Raw genomic sequence first — 17,160 nt, 5'->3', positions numbered from 1 at the left:
TAAGACAGCCTTGAAAACTTTTAAGTACCTTTAAAAACCCCAATATTTTTGAAGCCAGCATCATGGCAGTAAAGGTGCCTTCTTGGGCAGGTGCATCTGCTCAGCATGTTTAGAAAGCAGCATACAGTTCCTCTGTGCTGGCAGAGGGAGCTCCTGCAGCCACAAAGTCACCAAAGAGAGTAGAAACTCTGAATATCCATGTCCCAGGCAAAGGTTTTTTCCCCTTGGGATTCAAAGGGTGGAAGAGTGGGTTGCAAAGGGCTGGAAGTGTCAAGAGAGGGGAGAGGTAGTATGGGCATGGCTCATGGCTATCACTAACATGTCCTTTGAGGATGTGCCTGGTCAGGAATGCTCTCCTGTGGCCAGTCAAGGATAAGGTTCTCCTCAGGGCACTGCTCAGCCAGTGTCAAAACAGCAGCAACAGCAGCTTTACTCAGGCATGAGGGATGTCTGAGGCATGGCTGTGGGTGCCCAGCTCCTAAAAGCCTGAACTGGTGACTGTCATGGCTCAATCCCTCAAAGCCACCTGCCCCAAGAGAGAGGAGGGAGCCAATGAGATCTGTTCACTGCAAAAAATCTCATCTTCCATTTCAAGGCTAATGGAGGGGTCATGGAGCATCCAGGGAAAGGACTGCTGCAAATTGTTGCCCAAATGCCTTCTTGAGCATCTTGTCATCTGTGTGCTCCCACATCTCTGCTGGTCTCCTCTGTCAGAAACAACCAGAGTCCAGCAATGGCATGGGGGCACCTGGGCAGGCTGGACAGGGAGCAGAAAGAACCAAATTTTGCAGAAATTTTGGTTAAGGTGAATTTGGATTAAAATTCCTTAGAGATTTTAAGGCAGATTGTCAGAAAACAAAGATCACTTCAACCTCAGGAGTGTGCCATAGGATTACCAAAGCTTTGCATTATATTTTAGATGTCTGTCACTCCTCAAGTAAGAAGCTCATTCCTTGGGTTTTTTCCCCTGCAAAAATATTACTGCAAGTGCAAACTGTGTCCTAGGGCATTTCATAGAATCATAGAATAGTATGGGTTGGGAGGGGTCTCCAATATCAACTAGTTCATGTCCCTTGCCACGGGCAAGAACACCTCCCACTAGATGAGGTTGCTTAAAGTCCCATCCGACTCGGCCTTGAACGCTTCCAGGAATGGGGAGTCCACAGCTTCTCTGTTGCAACCTGTTCCAGTGCCTCACCACCCTCATAGTAAGGAATTTTTTCCTAATAACTAATCTAAACCTGCTCTCTTTCAGTCTAAAGCCATTTCCCTCCTTGTTCTCTCACTACATGCCCTTGTAAAAATTCTCTTTCCAGCCTTTTTGTAGGCTGCTTTGGAGACTGGGGGGCTGCTCTAGGGTGTCCCTGGACCTTCTTCTTCTCCAGGCTGAACAACCCCAACTCTCTCAACCTGTCTCCACTGGAGAGGCACCCCAACCCTCTAACCACCTTAATGGCCCTTTTGCAGCATGTACATATAAAGGAAAAAAAGCCAGGTCTTATATCTTGCAGCAAGCCATGAAACACTTTGGGTGTGGGCTGCTGCGGACCTGGAGAGGGGCTTTGCAGCTGTACCCTGCCACTGCCACAAGAGCAACCACAGCCCCGAGACGGGGAGAGCCCGACCTCGCTGGGGCTGGCACGGACCCCTGCGCTGAGCCGCTCTGGGGCAGAGGGGCTCCCGTCTGCTGGTGCCCGGTTCGGGGGGCAGCAGCGGGTCTGCCCGCAGCCCCAAAGCCGGGGAGCGGGGAGGGGTGGGGGGCAGGATAGCGGGGATCAGGGAGGGGTGCGGGGGCAGGATGCCGGGGAGCAGAAAGGGGTGCGGGGGTAGGATTCCAGGGAGCAGGAAGGATGCGGGGGCAGGATGCTGAGGATCAGGGAGGGGTGCGGGGGCAGGATAGCGGGGATCAGAGGGGGCAGGATGGCGGGGAGCAGAGAGGGGTCCTGGGGCAGGATTCCGGGGAGCAGGAGGGGTGCGGGGGCAGGATGGCTGGGATCAGAGGGGCAGGATGCCTGGCTGCCGGCGGATCCGCAGCGCCGCCCGGTGCGCTGCCGCCGCACTGCGCTGCTGCTGCCGCCCCTGACGGCACAGCCCGGCCGCGCCGAGCGCCGAGACCTTCCGGAGCCATCTCTCAGAGCTCCGGCCCCTCCTTCGCCTTCCCCAGGGTGAAACAGCAGCGGAGCAGCAGGGCCCTCCTTGCCATTGAGGCACGGCTCCCGCCGAGCCCTGTCTGTCGCTGAGTTTGTCCGTGCCCCTGGTTTTGTCCAGCATCACCTGTGCTAAGCGTGTGAGGTCCAGGTGGAGCCCCAGAGCAGATCACAGCCTGCTCGCACACAGCAGGCTGGGGGTACCCGCTCAGGGAAGCAGTTCACAGGAGCAAGACTGTTTTAGTGAGGGTCTCCTCACTGCTGGATGGCACCTTCCAAGCCCGGCTCCTCCTCGCGCACCTTGCAGCCCTCACGGTGCACCCTGCGAGGAAGTCACTTGTTCATCACAGCCCACGCTGTCCTTACAGCCTCAGGCATGCACAGATCACCCCTGTCTTGCATAGGTTATCTATTTCATCTGTTTTCCACCTTAAAACACTACGCAGAAAACTACAGATTTCTCTGCATTCACTGCACCACCAGGTCGTTCCTATCTGTAAAGTTTACCACCATTTTCTTTCAGGCCTGTGGTTAAGATATCAAACTGCCTTGTTCAGAGAGGATACCCTCCTCTCTTTTACCAAGGATGCTTTCTTTAGGGCTGGTTTTCCATGGTTTTTAATTGCACAACTAACTCCTCTTTGCATTTTAGCTGCTCATGTCCCTAAACAGAAAACCTTTCAGTCTGTAATTTGGGCTGATTTCAATTAAGACTACATTATTCGAGAAGGATTTACCATGGAAGTGTCTCAGACCAGCTCAGATGCACTGCTACCCCAAGGTGATGGTACCACCAAGACCTGCCTTTGCACTGGGGCAACAACCCTGTCTTTTTCCCCATAAAGAGATCACGTCCTGCTGTTTCCTTGTGCCTCCCAATTCCACCTGCCTCCAGTGTCGCTACAAAGCACAACCAAAAATCTATACTTCTTCAATACCCTGTGCCTTGCCGAGGACAGTGCTAATAGGAGAGGCAGACCACTTGAGGAGCTGATCAATAGGCCCTGCCTGGGTTTGATGGTCGGTGTCTCGGGGAGCCAAATGCTGTCTAAACCCTCAATTACCCTTCCCTCGCCTCTCCCTGCCTCCTGACAGCCACGGTGGTTAAGCCCTCTTCAGCACTCACAAGTGGACTGCTGCCTAATAAAAGGCTGCAAAATGCCAGCACATCCCTGTGCCACTTCAGCAGGTCTCTATTTAATGCTGAAAAGAAATGCAGTGAAGCAAAACTGACCCATGCCTCCACTTATAAGGAAAGCAGTAACAACAGAGAAAAGAAGCAAAAAGCAGGTTTTAAAAATACATTACAAGGAACAGGGGGTTTAATACCTTTTAGAAACAGTTTCAGATGAAGCCTGTGGGCCTATTTTTCACAGCAGATGTAATTTTTCAAAGGTGACTAAGTGTCCAGCTTTTCCAAAAATTGGACCCAGAACAGTCACTTCTATACAGGGGTCTGAACCAAAACCTTTTTGGGTGGCATGGGTTTTGAGTGTGGAGAAAGGGAGAGGGGAAGTGGCCAGCCCTGCCCTGCCATGGGATATGCTGATCTTTGGAGCTGTTCCCTGTCTGCTGTCAGGATACATCCCCAGGCTGCAGGTGGGGCTGATGGGGAAGGAGACCCAGATGCCCATTCCCAGAGATTATTGTCAGTCACCCTGAAGTGAAGCAGGATGCCATTGGAGGTATGAAAATGAGGGTGAAAGAGGGTGAGCAAGCATGCTGTCATGGGAAGACGAGGGACAGGAGGTTTCTGTGGGCTGGGGATGTGCTGAGTCCAGCTGGATCCAGCCTGCTTGGCTTCCTGGAAATTCAACAGGGGAATGAGATTTCAGGCTCCCTCATGCCCATCTCCACCCATTAAACAAATGAATGTTTACTGAAAGGCAGAAAGCTATTCCAAGTCCTTCTTGTTTCAGGAAACCGCTTCTTTACGGACATCTCCTGAGTCGTAAGAAGCATCTGTCAGTGGAAAGGAGGACAGGAGCACGCCTGAGTGCTGCCAAAGTTTTGCAATCTTCATTTGATGTGTCCCCCCATCAAGGCAGAGCCTGCCTGCCTGCCTTGCCTGGCATGAGGGCCCTCGGGAGCAGCTCCAGCCTTTCTCCTCCCAGTTCCAGTTCAACCCCTGGATGACCACCAGAACCTGGGGCAGAAGGGGGGCTTCAGAGAAAGGGAGAGGAGAAACTTGCAACATCAGGAGCATTTTTGACCAATTCCTTTTGTGGATGGTGAGTCAGCGGTGCTGAGAGGATGGTTTGGATTTCACTTCCTCCTGGATGTGTCTCTGATTACATCTCCTTGAGACCTAACAGAATTTTGATAGCACTGAGCAAAAGGCAGGGTGGAGATGGCCACGGGACTTTATAGCTGATTTGCCTACAAAATAAACACAGAAGGTTTCTACATCAGCTTTACCTCATATTTTAAGGCAAGGTGGCCCTCAGAAGGAGATTCCATGTTCAGGACCATCTTGCAGACTCCTCCAGGCCACCAGTTCTCAAGAAACACAAGAATGGATTTTCTTTCAGCCATGCTTGTGGGGGTGTGAGCAGAAGTTTATGTCCTGCACAGCTGTGGACTCTGGGAGAAGCTGGTCTGCTTTTCAGCCCTTGCTAGCAAGAGTAGAAGCCCAGGGACTGACCTACCCATGGTCAATCCTACCACCTACAGTGAGACAGGAGAATAACAGAGGGATCAGGAGAGCTGGTGAGGCACCACTGGGAAACTCAGCCTGTTTTTCTTACCCTGTGTTGGAGGCCTGACAGAACAACCATTATGGGAGACAGGGAAGGGAGCAGCGTGTGGTGCCATGATTACAGAAGAGCCTTAGAAAGGATGTAAATATGATTTTTCAGGCTACTATTGAACAGAATGCAGCACCTTCCTGTTTTGGGAAATCCAAAGCCAGTGATAACAATAACAAATAACAAATAACAAATAACAAACAAAAGCCACCTTCTGAAGATTCATATGAGGAACTATTTGTCCCGAACGGCTGGAGGATGTGGGGGAAGGTTCCCTGGCTGTGACTCAGCGTGGGGCCAGCCTGGAGCACTGCGTCACTCTGTGCCAGCGGAGAGGACAGGCCAGCAGGCACGTCACAAGCAGCAGCCAGTCACCTGTTCCCGTGCTCTGGCCATGCCAAGAGTCTGTCTCCACAGCTCACAGCTGCCCCGCGGGCATCAGGGACCCAAGGGGCTGAGTACAGAGCCCCATGGGCTCTGGAAGTAGCTGCAATGTGTCATGGCAATCAGAAGAAGGTAATAAGGTGTCATATTATTAGCAAGGGCACTAAGTGGTCCTTATATAAAAATTTTCCCAGCAAACTAAAAAGTGTGTTGACCAGCTGGAGGGAAGGAGACTTTCTTTTTTTGTTCTTTTATTTTGCTTGCTTTTGGGGGAGGGATTGTTTCAGGTGGGCTTTTAAAGAGGATTTTTTTCAAGCGCTGCTCTATTCCTTTTCTTTTGTATTCTCTGCACTGATGATCCCAGAATGGCAGAGTAGCTGAAGCTGGAAAACATTTCAAGACAGCCTTGTTCTGTTCCCTGCTTTGGCAGAGCAGCTGCATGGGGCTGGGTTCAGCTGGGCCCACCAGTACCCCTAGGGCCTTTTGTGCAAAGCTGCTTTCCAGCCAGTTGGCTCCCAGTATGTGCTGGTGCCTGGGATTGCTCCCCCACACTTTCACTTGCTGGAGCTGACCACTTCCTCAGCCTGCAAAGGTCCTTTGGAAGGGCACCATAGCCATCTGGCCATCCAGTGTGTCACATGTCACCTGGGATAACCTCATTTCAATTCCAGTTTTTAAGCCCTTCCTGGGAATGAGGAGTCCTCCAAGTCCTTTTTGGGTCTGTAGAGGTGACCAAAAAGAGACCAATGGGAACCACCCACAACGTGTTTTCCATCTTGGAGCATGGATTTCTCTGACTGAGAAGTTCTAAATACATTGTCACCTGACTAGTCCAAAACATGCTCTAAGAGCTGCTTGCACAGAAGGCCTTTTAAATAGATCTGGACCAGATGGAGAGGTTAATTTATGAAAACAAGAAGCTAGGAAGTATAATCTAAGGATAACTGGTCTCACCCTTGCACTCAGGCCCCCATTATCTCTCTGTGCCTAAGTTTCACTTCTTTGACTGTGGTTTGGTGGCTGCCTGCTGCTCTCTAGGTGGGAGAGCAGTGCCAGGAGAGGAGGTCTTGTGCACAGCCGCAGCACAGCTGTATCACACTGCTGGGCCCCAAGCTGTGCTGGAAGAGAAGAGCATTTCTTCTCTGGAATTTCATCCTCAAGGAGTAAACCAGGGAGCAACATTTTATTTCAGCCATGCTCTCCACTGCCTGGCAGCTGCAATTTGCCATGGACACACCCCGTGAGTGGAAACAGATGCTTGAGCTGGGGGGGACCATGAGGAGGATATCAGCTGTTCTGCCTATTTGAGGTGTGGCATGGCCTATACTGCTCCTGCCCTGGATGATGTCCCTGAGTCCATATGAGAAAGATCTGGCACTTGGGAGGGGGTGACGAGGGTGGGATGGTGCCCCAAAGCAGACAGGGGACCACACCAGCTCTGCACCATTTGCTTGTTTACGATGCCCCAAGCTGTCATCCTCCTGTAGCAGGGAGGCATTCCAAACAGTGCTGGTCCTGATCAAACAGGAGCTTAACAGAGGCCTTCTCCAGGAGCTGCCAGGGCTGAAAAGCAGCCCTGTGTCATGAAACATGGGAAAAGCAGGCCGTTGTCCCTGCTCCTGGCCCGTGCTGCTTATCGGCAGTGCAGTGGGAACAGCTCCATTTAGGGATGTTTGCTCTGCCTGACTGCAGCAGTGTGATAGGGAACGTGGTGAGACATCAGGGCCCCTGCCGCTCCCCACGGCCACTGCCTGTGTGCAAAGACAGATCCTCGCTCCATCCTCAGCCTCATGGGTCCAGCCCATGGCCGTGTGCCCACCTCTTCCATGCTTTCAAGCACATCTGCTCTGCTTAAATTTCCCCAGTGCACCCCTCCCTAGCCTCCACAGTGGGGTTTGGGAAAGCCCCCTCCCCACCTTGTAACCCCTTAATCCCTTTGAAAATCAGAAAGGACCACTTGTCTTTTGCTCAGTTATTTGCAAGCCCCAGTACAAGGGGAGGAAGCTGGTCCTGAATGTGGTGCTGGGATTGCACCCCAGCCTAGACTTGCTCTGAGCTACCCTTGGCTCCTCCTCACCTCATCCTCAGCAGTTTCTCGGCCAATTTCAGGAATAAACCTCTGTCTAATGGCAGGGGACTCTGACTCAGTGCATGCCTTAGTAACAGGTTATCAGCCATGTTGATCCTGCTCCCATTTCTGGGCGCTGGAGAGGAGGATGCAGCTCTTCTGCAACTCCAAGAGAAGGATCCCCATGACAGCCTTCTGGAGCTTGTGTACCCCAGAGCATCCTTTAGGACGTGGAGAGCTTTCTTGGGATGATGTAGACTCTTGGAAGAGTTGGGGCTGAGTGTCTCTTTTGTGCTGTCATGAAGGGGACCACATTTCTGAATTTTGGACACCATTTTTAAGCATGGAAATCGAGGGCTGGATGGGGTATTGCTTACTTTCTGTGCTGTCCATTGACAGCCAAGTAATTCCTGAACTGATGGTGAGCTCTCATTAGTGCATGTTCTCTCCCAGCGATGCTGCACTTGTGTCTCTTGGGGGTCAAAAAGTTCCCTGCACTTTCTTCAAGGCTCTTTCATGGAGATGCTTCTCAGCAACCTTATGAAATGAAATCTATTCTAGTGGACAAAAAACTGCTGTAAGATGGAATGCTTGGGGACCTGGAAGGGTGTTAGGTGCAGTTGCATTGGCTGAAGCCAATGGGATGAGTCCTTTTACACACAAAGCTGTACATTTTCAGGTATGCTAAAGCTCACTCTGGAGAAAAAATTGGAAAATATTACAATCTGGGGAAAAATCCTTGATTTTTATAACAGGAGCCTTTGATCCTCCTAGTTATGCCACATGAGTGACTTGGGAAGCAGAGGTTTGGTTACAGTCCTGAAGAGTATGGGATCAGTAACAGCCAAACCAACCATAGGAAAGTGTTAAACTAACCTTCTGCCATCCCATTATCAAAAGAGAAAAGAATAAAAAAGGAGATAATCCTTGTTTAAATATCACAAGCAGCAGCTGAGTCAGTGGGAGCTTTAGACTGGAAATGTCAGGGAGGAATTTAGATTTTCTGAGCAGTCGCTGCTCTGCAATTATCATAAGGCACTTACAAGGACCCCTTGTCTCTTGTTGCCCTCAACATGCATCTGCAGGGAGGGGGAGCAGAGAAAAAACACATGGCCCTACTGGGGACAGATAAGGAAATCCAAACTCCATCCCACTAAAGGCACAAGGCAAATCCCTTCAGGCTATGGTCAGGCTTCTGCTGCTGTTCAGGTCAAACGTAGGTAGGGAGGAAGGGAACGGGGAGGTGGGGGAAGGCAAACCCACAGGAGAGGCAGGGAAGCAATATATATGAGAAAGAGGGGAAAATCACATCCTGCCTCCTCCTATAAAGGTATTTGTTTGCTTTTGGTGGTGTTTTGGAAGTAGGAACGAGAAGGGAGACAGAACAATGAAGATCTGGGGAGTTTTTAACCTCTTCTCTGTAGTGCTTTTCCTCTTGGACCATCCCACCTCGTTGCCATCCAGCACGTCCCTGATGTAAATTAAATAAGGGAAAGTACTATTAAACCTCCTGATGCAGGCACTGCCAGCACCGAAGGGAAAGGGGAAAGGATGAGCACACAAACCACGTAATTTCTACCACATTAAGTGATGTAAAGAGATGAATTTTCCAGCTGGTACACAGGGAAAGGCCAAAGACTTCCTCTGCAGGGGTGATGTGTTCTTACCTGTCTTTTCTCAGGAAAAATGCCAGGTTTCTGAAACCAGTCCTGGCCGGGTGCAAGGTGGAAGGACCTCAGCCATGCAGTGCTAGTGGGTCTTGGGAGGGGTCTGCCTTTCCTTCCTGGGTCTTCCTGGCTGGGGCAGTAGGTGCCCGTCCCAGCTTTGTGCCTTGTGTGTCACCACAGCTGGATCTCCTCCCGCACAGCACACAGGCTGTCCATCCCTGTTAGACTGACCCTGTCCTGTCTCGGACAAAACCTTCAAGTGAGGCACCTGTTCTGGTTAGGACAGTTAAGGCAAAGGGGAACACAGCGTTCCCAAAGCCCATTTGGCTAGCTTGCCATCACTATTGGAAACATATGTCCTACTGCTGACCTGAACTTTTCTTCTTTGCCTAACTTTCAGCTATTGATCTTTTTGTTCTCTTCTCCACGAAGACCTGTATGAGTCTAAAGATCCTTAGGGATCTATGTGTGTAACTGACAGTCCCATCATTTGGGAAGATAGGAAAAATAATCTCATAAATGCTTTTCCATGACATCATCCCAGCAGCTTAATGGCAGAAGTACTGAAGTCAGGCATATTGTTCCAGTAGAGATCCCAGACTCTTTTCTTTCTTTACTTTCCATGACTGTGAATCAATAAAGCATTGTTGATATACCTTGAAGATCCAGAAGAGAAGCACAGGGCTTTGATGAGTCATCTCCTTAAGCCTGCTGGGTGGAATGAACCTTGCCATGAAAGATGCATTTGTATTCATCCTCTGAAAAGGAGAGGAAAATATTTTCTCGTGATCTTTTTCATGTATTTATTTACTTGATGACTACCTGTTAGGAATAACAGATGAGATCCCAAGCAGATGTGAATCAGTAGGAAAGCACTTGCTTCCCTGTGAAATGATGGTGATAATTTCCAGTAGAGATCTGGTTGTGTCTTTGTAATAAATCTCACTGTTCTATGCTGAATGCAAAACATCTTTCTGTGTGTAAACAGAACGATGAATAAACGTTTGTATGAAGTCAATATGGTGACATTTTCATAGGTCTGAGACCCTTTGTGTGACACGTAACGCTAAAATCACATCAGACCTTTTGTTTGACAGGTGGATGGTTTTTATCTCACAGTGCCCGAGGAGAGAGGGAACAGACTGAAGTAAGAAGTGGACGATTTGCTGTTCACATGGAAGTAGCACTGAGTTGCATTTTGCTGGGCCACCTTGGTGACCTGAGCTATTGTTACAGAAGATGAGAAAAGGGGTAGGAAAAGAGGAGGGGGAGGAAGATGTGTCTGTGTTAGAGAAGTTACACGTTCGTGAAAATTGAGTGTGTTGGGCAAACACTGACAAAGCTCTGAATGAAAACTCTTGTCCTCTTCTAGAATCCTTTGATTCCACAGCTGGAACAGCAGGCATGGGTGGCCAGGAAACTCAGGGGAAAACAACACTCAGAGGAAGGGACCAAGAGCTGATATGTGGCCAAGACTCATCCCAGCCACACTGTGCAGCCTTGCAGTCAGGTCCTAAGTCACAGGTGGCCATGGGCTGAAGTCCCTTCAGGTGCCATGTCATCAGCTTTGGCCACACTCAGAAAAGTCCAACACACAGTGGGGGTTTCCTTCTGGAAGGGCAGTGGGAACTTGCTTTGGTACCTCACCAAGGCTTGTCTTTCTCCTTTCTGATGCTGCTTTGAGTTACATAAATTCTGTCTTACTCCATGGCATGGGTGAATGAGCAAGAAGGTTAAACATGACAGACACCATGGTCACCAGCAATGAAGAGACTAAATTCCCCAAAACCAGCAGCAGGACTGGGACTTAATGAGCTTGGCAATAAAATGGGGACATGTCCTTAACTTTCTTTTTTCATCTACAGGAAGAGTTGAAAAATTGAGGTCACTGTAAACGTCTTAGTGCTGGGATTTCCGAGGGTCTGGAGAAAAATCAGCAGTAGCAGGAGTCCCTTTTCCACATGTATTCAGCAATGCAAAGACCTGATGGACTACCAGACATCAGGTGAGAGGAATGAAAGGAGGTGAGAGCCAAATATTTCTATTGATCTCTGCATCTCTTACCCACCATTAACTGTTTCTTCACAGCTGAAGGTCACAGCAATTACCAGCCTGGTGGCAGAAGGCAGGAAACGAAGCAGTGAGTCAAATGACTTGCCCACGGCCATGAGCTGAGCTGTCAGAAAGGCAGTCCCTGTTTTCTGTGTTCATGGTTGGCAATAGAATTAGCTGTGGACATTTGATTCCTCTCGTCATAATGATTTGGATATTTTCTGGCTGCTCTTTAGCTGCACAGTCTTTTTTTTAAATTTTTTTTTCCAAAAAAGGCAAATTCACTGTCAAACTCAATGTTCAAAAATTCTGTGCCAGACCTTCATATGATAATTACTGTTTCTTGAAGGTTTTCCCACCTCTCTGGGAGCTTGTAGAATCCTCTTCAGCCTTTCCTCACTTTTCAAAAGGGTTGCATTCAATTTTTTTTTTTTCCAAAGAAAGTAAACTCCAAGAACTGGGAGTAAAATATTTGGTGTCACAGACTTATATAAAATCAGGAGTAGTGGTGGTGCAGAAAATCTGTTGCAATACACATAAATTGCCTGTCTGCACGAAGATGACATTCTCTGATGATCTTGTTAAAGAAATTGTCCACAAGTTGAAATACAGTGGGCCAGAGGTGTCATCAGTTAATTTTACACCACCACTAAATGGCATGTTCCAAGAGGTGTGCATTATATTCCACCCCCTGCTCCTGACTCTCTGCTTGCTGGCCACATTTCCGAAGAGAAAATTGCTCCTAAGTGCTTCCCCATTGATCTGAGACAAGATGGTTGTTTTGGATTCTGCAGTGGCAGGTGAATCATCAATACAATATTTCTGAATTTTCACTCCCCTGTTCCAGGTCCATTTGCTGAAATAGAGAGCTGGGTTTGCTTCTGAAAACTCAGGGCTAAATTCTCAGTTCCTGAGAAGAGGCTGTTTCCCCCCTCCATCCAGGTAGCCTCCAGTCCCTTTGAAAACCCTTTCCTCAAACAATTCACTGCTTTGCTGGAAATCAGGTTATTTTCCTCTGAAAAGTTGACAACTTCCCAGAATTCTATTTTCACTGTTTTCCAATGAGTGGAGATTCAATGAGTCTTGAGGCAAGATTCGAGCAACATGGATAAAGAATTTTATGTCTGAATGTGAAGATGAAAACAGAGTTATGAGACCAGCCCCATGCTTCAAAATTGGAGGCAGAAGGAAGTTCTTTTGTGGGTTACAGGAATATTCTCAGGTTTAGCTAAAGGCTAATCTGGCCTTCTGGAATGTGAAATCTCTGACATGGATGTTTGCATTTAGCTGCTGAGGGCATTGGCCTTGGTCCTTGAGCCATTGGTTGGCATCTGTGGAGCAAATCTCTCGTGTACACTGCATTGTGAAAATGCACTGGCACAGTGAGGCAAAATGTCATTGGAGGAGGTTGCATAGCCCTACTCCATCATCTCTAGAAAAGTGTGTGTTTTGCTTTTTTGTTGTTTTTTGTTTTTTTTTTTTTTTTTCTTTTAATGTAATTGGCCATTTTGATTTTGCCTTGGAAGAACAACCCCTGCACAGAGACCCATCACGTCCCAGAGGTTGCCTCTGCAGTGGAGGGGTGGCACAAAGCATCTCGCTGCCCTGACTGGAGATTTAGCACATCTCTGCTGCTTGCAGCCCCCCTTCCCCAGGGCTCATCTGTTGTGAGACAGCCTGAGCACAAAAGTCCACGTTTTCTAGATAATAGGAGGCTGCAAAGTTAAGAAGGAGGTGAGGATTTTAATTATCTCTTTTATTTTTTTCCCCTCCTGATGCTGGCCCAGTCTTAGGGAGGATGCAATGATGTGAAGGCCTGAGGTGTCATTATGGGTTATTAAACTCCTTTGTGGCACTTGGGGATGTTGAATGGAGCCGTGAAGGGAGAAGAGGAAAAAACATCTCTTGATGGAGCTGGCTCACCCCCCTATAATTGCTTCAAAATTACGGCAGACTGTAATTATTCATGCTGTGGAGGGGAAGAGGGAGAGAGAGCAGGTGGGTGGAAGGAAGAGCAGCAAGGGTGCCTGGGCACCCCTCATGGCTGCCAGGGTTGCCTTGGTTGTGATGGGAGGTGGCAGCTCACATCACAGTACACGGTCCCTTTCTGGGCCTTGCTGGGGGACTGTCACAGCACAAACCCCGTCCCTGCAGCTCCCTGGCCCACCAGAGAGATCCCCCACTCTTACCCAGTGCCTTTGCCACTGGTTCACCCTGGGGCTTGCATCAAGACTACAGGTTGGTTTGTGGAGATCGCTCCAGCTCCCCGCAGTTAGGGGTGGGTGTTTGGCAGGTGGGGTTCCACCTTGGGCCCCAAACCCAAGGTGCCCAGAAATGGTGATTATTGTAAACAGTGCTTGATGATGGGACATGGTTGGATGATCTAGTCGATAAATTGAGCCTTGCACCGTGTTGGAAAGAGAATTTAAAGATAGGCTTGTATATATATTGATTGTCATCATAGTTATGCTTGTAGCAGTGCCTTGCCTGCTCCAGTCCAGCCACAGATATTGATACCTTGCTCCTATCTCTGCACCACCAATCCCACATCCCGTGGCAGGTGAAATGAGCCTCCACAGGACCCACAGTACTTTGCACTTTAATGCCTTTCCTGAGTTGTTTCTGGGTCCGCTTTATTCTTGAGGGAAGCACAGTCAGAGCATCCCAGTTTATGGACTTCTCTGTCTGGGGACTAGTGCAGGGAAAGAGTGTCCAGCCGTGTTTGCTGTGGCTGCTTTATGCCAGATTAATCCCTTAAAACACACAGCTGGATACACATGGCACCCACACACATTCAAGGATGGTCATGTGGTTGGAGTATGAGAAACAAAGCAGTGATGGAGACCCATCCATTTGTCGTATTTCCTTTGTAAAGCTTCCTAAAGGCTCCTCTTCCCTATTTGCAAATCTGGTAATTAGTCAAACATGACAAAAGCTGAGACAAACCTGTCTTGGTTTAACCAAATAGGCTTACACCCCCACAGAAGTCATGTCTGATAGCAGCAGAACTTAAACATGGACCCAGGCAGGTGGTTTAGGGAGATGTAGACACATGAAGAGATGAAAAAATCTAAGATGTGGCTGGTTTCCAAAAAGATGGAAAAGGAAACAGGTGGAAAATATGTTGAAGAGCTTTGCACTGGACTGTCTGGGAAAAAGTAAAATCCTTTTGCAGCCATGCTGATGATTGCTGTGAAGGACATCCACCCACCTTGCTGCCCAAAAGGAGGACCTGCTGCTGCACGTTTCTGGGTTTTTCCCAGTACCCAGCTCCCCTCCTCTGCCAGCTCCTCCAGGACAGGAGAACCAACCTGATTTTCCACTCTTATCAGAGAGTGAAATTCTTACCAGTGCAATCCCCTCATGGCAATCTGGACATTTTGCCCTTGGTTGCATGGAAAGCAGAACTTTGGCTCCATGCTGGACAGCATTTCCATGCAATGCAGGACTCTCATCACCAGACAGGGACGGCACGGGCAGATCAGCAGGGCTTAAAGAAGAAGAGAGTTGTATGCCTAATTTGCCAACAGTAGGAAGACAAGGCAATAAAAATCAAGGGTTTTGGGATGAAATAACTAAGTAGAAGGACTGATGATGTTGAATAAAGTACTGGATTTCATAAAGGAAGTAACAACATGCAACGAGACAAAAGGCAAAGAGAAAATATATTCAGAGAAATTCCATCTAGTCATACAATAATCTTGAGAACTTGTGTGATGTTATCAGCACATTTTAAAGCCTCTGCTTGTCAGAAGAGCTTTCATATGTAATCTCTGAATAGGTTACAGCCTGCAGGAAGGCTGAGTGGCTTCTTCTGTTCCCATATTTACTATTTTTCTAATTTTCTCAATTCTTTACATGAACTGACATTTTAAGGCTATCCTCTTAGCAAATTTATTACAGATTTGGATAACTGGAGCTTGCTGTGATGGCTGATTTTAGGTTTATCATCACTGGCAAATACTTCTCTAAAGAGACCTTTAAACTAAGTCAGTTTCCAAAAATAATAGGTCTAGCGAAATGATTTCTCGTTCTGACTTTAAGGTAAGAAAACAGCATGAAGGAAAAGGGATTAAATTAATCAATTAATTTAAATGTTGTCTTTGTTCTTTAGTTGAACTGAAAATCTCAAACGAAAAATGTTGTAATTCCATATTCTACCTGCTGTTTTAAATGTAGCACAAGCCAGAATAACTCATCCACAGTTAAAACTTGATTTGGTAAATACATTCAAATGCAATTCTTGTAACTCTCCTCCTACTCAAGTCCCTATTTCCTTTCCAAGTGAAATCCCAGTGAAGCTGGCCCAGTCTTGGCAAGACCCTTCATTGACAATGCTTCTTTTTAACAGATATTACTCTAGAAAAGTCTCTGAATTGTTTCAATTAAATATTTCTGGAGTACCTAACACAACTATGGCTTTTCATCCTTAATGTCTTTGCAGCTTCATCCTAGATTGTGAGGAAGAGCCATGCCCTTTGCCCCCTTTCTATGCCACCTTTACTGGCATTAATGGAGTTACAGAATCACCACTGAGGTCTCTTCACTGATGCCTCCCATGAAAGATACCTGAGTGTTGTTTTTGTGGCCTCTTTTGGAGTGGGTTCTTTTCTTCCTTACAATCTTCAGAGCCCTGTTCCTGGCATCCCAGCCTGTCCAACAACCATGGTTCACCTCAGCCAGGGACACAAAAATAAAGCACCCATAGCAATGTGCTAATTTGTATCCCCAACAGAAGGGTCCTCAAAGCCACCCCAGCAGACAGGAGGTGGCTGAACCTGCAGTGCTGCTCCTTGACTGCCTTCTGGGCAGTGGAGTGCCTTAGAACCTGCTCCCAAAATATTTCCTGAGAAAACCTTGAAACACCAGGCAGCATTACCCTCCGTCGGTTTGGTGGGGTTTTATCTTGTGTTTTGAGCATCCAGGATTTAGCAGAGAGTAAATACACAGTTTAGGAGACTCAGAGGGGATTAGGGATAAAACTAAAGCAAAAGCAAGGGCTGTTCTCAGTGTGTGAGGTGATACCACATGTGAAGACACAGAGGCTGGGGATAGATAAACCACGATGGCTGCTTAACTCTTTCCTCTGGTTTTTACTGTACTGAACAGCCAAGTGCCCTCAGCACCTGCAATAAGAGAAGATACTCCACACGACTTTAAATCAATTTTGTCTCACTACTGCACCAATCTTTAGCTGATGCCAACTGCTTACTTCAGCTTCAACTCCCACCAGTGAGCTTTCCAAGCTGCCTTGGTGGGGCAGGCAGTGTTGGTCACGTTTCCTGCTCCCTGGTGTTTGGTAAACATCAATATCTTTGCATCGTCAAGGACATCAGTGGGTTGTTGGTCCTCCAGAGCTTTTGGCACTGCAGAAGTCATCAGCAGGCTGGGACGAATTCATCTGTCCTGCTGGGTGCAGGATGAGCGACCAACCCTGCCAGATGTCAGGTCAGCAAGGTTGCAGGTGAGCTCTGGGTCAGTCAGCTGGTGAAAGGCCACCAGCTTTCCCGCCACAGGGATTTGTGCCAGTCAGTGGCCTGTCACCAGGATGGTGGTGGCTCACACAAAGCATGGCCATGCATTCCTGCAGCACTTGTTTGGGTGGGACAGCTGCTGCAAATCTAACCAGAGAAAAATGCCAGTTTTACTCACAACAAAGCAGAGACCCTGGCATGGGTCTGACCTGTCACACACTGTCAGCCCCAGCTGTATTCAATCATTTGGTCCCTTAGGAATTACTGCAAGAGGAGCAAAGCACTCAGGAAGGCAGGACTGCGAGGGTTTTCTAGGTTGTTTCCTCTAAAGCCTTTTCCGTTTCTGAGGAGTCAGATTCTGCCCTCCTGCTGTCAGAGTGACATAGCCAAATCAAGCTCAGAGGTGGTGGGGGAGCCCTGGAAGGCACAGCGTTGTCAGTAGCCGGGCGCCGGGAGGTGCACGCATGAGAACGGCATCCAGTCCCGCAGCTGCCTTGTGGGAATCAGTGTTATTTTCCTATTGCTTTACTGCCTCCATGACAAGGCAAACAAGGGGGGAAAAAGGCTGGAGAGGGCTAAATCTCTCCCTTCCTTTTATTTCATCCTTTCACAGATTAAAAT

Source organism: Onychostruthus taczanowskii, unplaced genomic scaffold (genome assembly GCF_017590055.1).
Source record: "Onychostruthus taczanowskii isolate IOZ18803 unplaced genomic scaffold, ASM1759005v1 scaffold49, whole genome shotgun sequence".
Classification (NCBI taxonomy): domain Eukaryota; kingdom Metazoa; phylum Chordata; class Aves; order Passeriformes; family Passeridae; genus Onychostruthus; species Onychostruthus taczanowskii.
Note: the sequence above shows the minus strand (reverse complement) of the source record.